Genomic DNA, 4,693 nt, shown 5'->3' with positions numbered 1-4,693 from the left:
ACATCCCAAAGATGCTCTATTGGGTTGAGATCTGGTGACTGTGGGGGCCAATTTAGTACAGTGAACTCATTGTCATGTTCAAGAAACCAATTTGAAATGATTCGAGCTTTGTGACATGGTGCATTATCCTGCTGGAAGTAGCCATCAGAGGATGGGTAAATGGTGGCCATAAAGGGATGGACATGGTCAGAAACAATGCTCAGGTAGGCCGTGGCATTTAAACGATGCCCAATTGGCACTAAGGGGCCTAAAGTGTGCCAAGACAACATCCTCCACACCATTACACCACCACCACCAGCCTGCACCGTGGTAAAAAGGCATGATGGATCCATGTTCTCATTCTGTTTACGCCAAATTCTGACTCTACCATCTGAATGTCTCAACAGAAATCGAGACTCATCAGACCAGGCAACATTTTTCCAGTCTTCAACTGTCCAATTTTGGTGAGCTCTTGCAAATTGTAGCCTCTTTTTCCTATTTGTAGTGGAGATGAGTGGTACCCGGTGGGGTCTTCTGCTGTTGTAGCCCATCCGCCTCAAGGTTGTGCATGTTGTGGCTTCACAAATGCTTTGCTGCATACCTCGGTTGTAACGAGTGGTTATTTCAGGCAAAGTTGCTCTTCTATCAGCTTAAATCAGTCGGCCCATTCTCCTCTGACCTCTAGCATCAACAAGGCATTTTCACCCACAGGACTGCCGCATACTGGATGTTTTTCCCTTTTCACACCATTCTTTGTAAACCCTAGAAATGGTTGTGCGTGAAAATCCCAGTAACTGAGCAGATTGTGAAATACTCAGACCGGCCGGTCTGGCACCAACAACCATGCCACACTCAAAATTGCTTAAATCACCTTTCTTTCCCATTCTGACATTCAGTTTGGAGTTCAGGAGATTGTCTTGACCTGGACCACACCCCTAAATGCATTGAAGCAACTGCCATGTGATTGGTTGATTAGATAATTGCATTAATGAGAAATTGAACAGGTGTTCCTAATAATCCTTTAGGTGAGTGTATACTGCAGCAGCTGCTCTACCTGTTTTTGGATCTTTTGATCCATCTGTGAATATTTGAGTCATGTTGTTGTATGTTTGATTTATGTATTGTTGAACGATTACTTTTAATGGCAAATTATGTTCTTTCTTGTGTATCTCCTTGTGTATGAATATGTCTGTTTCTGGCATTGGATATAACCAAGGGGGTATAGATGAAATTACAACAGAAGGAGCTACTTCTATCTCGGTTATACCCATTTCCTGTGCCTCCTTATTTGCTACCCAGCCAAAACTATTTATTCTTCCATACTCATTCTCCCAACAGTTTCCCAGTACCTTTTTAACTGGATGTCTTTCATCATGTCCTTTTATATTAATCCAGTATCTCATTCTTACCTTTCTCCTACGAACTTCTAGTGGCATTTCTCCCATCTCTACTTGGATTGATGGTACTGGAGATGTTCTAAATGCTCCACAGCTGATCCTTAGAGCTTGAGTCTGAATTACCTCAATCTTTTTGAGCCATGTTTCTGATGCAGAACAGTATATCAAACTACCATAATCTATTGCCGGTCTTATTAATGAGCTATATATTCTTCTTAAAGACTGTCTACTTGCTCCCCACTCAACCCCAGCCAAGCACTTCATTACATTTATTCCTTTTTACATTTGTCTACAAGCTTTTGAATGTGAATTCCAAATGTTAGTTTAGAGTCCATCCACATACCTAAAAATCTTAACATTTTTATACTTACTTTAATGTTTTTTCTCCCTTTTGTGAAACAAATTACCTGCGTCTTTGCTATTGAGAACCGGAAACCCCACTCATTTGCCCAGTTTTCTACTTTATTTACTGCCCCTGCAGACTTTTAACTACAAATATTTCATTTCTTCCCCTTTTCCATATTGCGCCATCATCTGCATACAGTGACCTCCCTATTCCTGTGTCAATTTGTGTGTAAATATCATTAATCATAATGTTAAAAAGTATTGGACTACATACGCTACCTTGGGGAGTTCTATTTTCTATAGAATATATTTGTGAATATGTTGTCCCAATTCTAACTTGTATTGTCCTATTCAATAAGAAATCCTTGATCCAATCATACATCTTTCCTGTAATTCCCATTTGATCAAGTTTCATTAATAAACCCTCTTTCCACAACATATCGTAAGCCTTCTCTATATCGAAGAACACTCCAACTACAACTTCTTTATTTACTTGAGCCTTCCTTATTGCTGCTTCCAGAATTCCAGACCCCTTTTTCTCAATAAAATATACTAACCTTGACATTACCATTCTCTCCATAAGCTTACATAAGTTTGATGTCAATGCTATTGGCCTATAGCTGCTTGGTTGAGGTTTGGCACTATGACCCCATGTTTCCACTCAGAAGGAAGTTTCCCTGTTTCCCATACTTAAACAATCCTAGAATTATCTTTAATGATGTTTCTGATAAAATTTGTATCAACTCTACACAAATTTCATCCTTTCCTGGAGAAGTTTTTCTTACCCCTGAGAGTGCTCTCTTCATTTCATACATTGTAATCTCAGCCTCTATTACACTACCCGAATTCCCTCTTTTTTCTAAAATTTTTGGGTTTTCTCTAATGCGTTGTCTCCTATATTTTCTCATTTCCTCTGGAATATTATCATTACTATGCACCTTCATAAATGTTTCTGCTAATACTTCTACTTTTTCTTTATCTGAAACTGCTGATTTTTCTTTATCTGTTAAAACTGGTATGCTACTATATCTCTGAATTCCACTCATCTTTCTAATCATCCCCCATATTTCGTTAATTTTAACATCTCCACCAATACTTTTACAAAATTCCCTCCAATATTTCCTCTTTGCTATTCTTATTACACGCCTCACTTTTGCTTGTGCCTTTTTATAGTTTATTAAATCATTAAAATTAATACTTCTTCTTACTTTCCTGAGCGCTTTATTTCTTATATAAACTGCCTCACTACATTCCTCATTCCACCAAGGAACCACCTTTTTTCTATTCCCTGATTTCTTTTTTCCTATTGCTTCTACTGCTGCTCTCCGTATTGCATTACAGATATTTTTATTCAACTCATCTACATCCTCTATTTCTATTACACCCAAAATCCCCTCCAAATATTCTTCACAAATCTCCTTAAATTGCTCCCAATTTGCCTTTTTAAATGCCCATCTTTGTATTCTCTCTACCTTTTCTTTTTGAATATCTATTCCTATTTTGCATAATATTGGAAAATGGTCACTTCCTATGTTATTGTGAGTTATTACTTTCCAAGTACTTTTCCTTGCTAAATTATCTGATACAAAGTTAAATCGATAGCTGACATCTTTCCACTTCCTATATCAATTCTGGTGCCTGACCCATCATTTATACACACTAATCCTCTTAAATCTAACATTTCTTCCACTACCAATCCATTATGATTTGTATGTTTACTCCCCCACAATGTATTATGAGAATTAAAATCTCCACACCATACCATCTTTTGTTTACCATTCTCATCTATTTTTTCCAAATCTCCTATATTTAGTTTCTTACATGGATTATAAAGATTTGCTATTTTTATACTTTCTGTTCCTTCCCATATTTCAACTACCATTACCTCATGTTCCTGATTAATCTCAACTATCCTGTATCTTGTTTTATGAAAGTTACTATCCCTTCTCCATTTCCACCTGGTCTGTCTCTACGTATTGCAATATATCCTTGTTATGTAAAATTAAGACATGGTTTCAACCAAGACTCCTGAACACATATTATATCTGGGCATCTTTCTTGTTTTAATATAAAGTTCTTAAATTCCTGTCCGTTTGCAATCAAACTTCTTTCGTTCCATTGCAATATTAATAACACCATTATGAACCACCACATGTTGTCTGGGTGTTTCCTACCTGTACTTTTAGTTTTTCATTTCCACACTGATTCCCTCTATTTCCAAATACTTTTCTGCTGCTCTCACTATGATTTTAATTCTCTCTGTCCGACTTTCCGTTTGTGCTGAGCAATTTACCACTTCAACTATAAATGCTACAAAAGACACTTTATCAATCTCCAGTGGATCCTTCTCAGTCTTTTCTATGCCTTTATTCATTCTCTGAGGTACAACCTTCTCAATTTCTTTTGTTTTTGTTTCCTGTTCCACTTTCTTCAGGGCCTCAGCATATGTTAACCCATCTTCCACTCTAACATTTTGTACTTTCAAGACTTTTTGTCTCGCTTGGCATCCTCCGTACCCTGCGCTGTGCTCTCCCCCACCTTGTTCACATTTACCGTAATCGTGCTCTCCTCCACATCTTGGACATCTTTGCTTCCCTCAACAAACTGCTGCAACAAGTTTAAATCTTTGACATTTAAAACATCTTAACGGGGGAGGTACATAGGGTCTAACCATATAGCTCATGTATCCTAAATATACCCTTTCAGGTAATTTATCCTCATCAAAATGTATCATCACAGATAGACTATCCTTCCTTTCTTTGTCTTTGACATACTGAAGTCTTCTCACTTCCTTCACTTCTGCTCCAGAAATATTCTTTTTGATTCTTTCTGTTGTCATGTCAATCGGAATTCCTGTTATTACCCCTCTTACCTATTTCTTCTCTTCTGGAATTGAACTTACTTTTTCCCCCAGTAACGTCTTCATTCCTACTGCCTTTTTCTGTTGCTTGTTATCTTTACAAAATAATAAC

The sequence above is a fragment of the Xyrauchen texanus genome, chromosome 9 (assembly GCF_025860055.1).
Source record: "Xyrauchen texanus isolate HMW12.3.18 chromosome 9, RBS_HiC_50CHRs, whole genome shotgun sequence".
Lineage (NCBI taxonomy): Eukaryota > Metazoa > Chordata > Actinopteri > Cypriniformes > Catostomidae > Xyrauchen > Xyrauchen texanus.
This window is presented reverse-complemented; position numbering follows the sequence as displayed.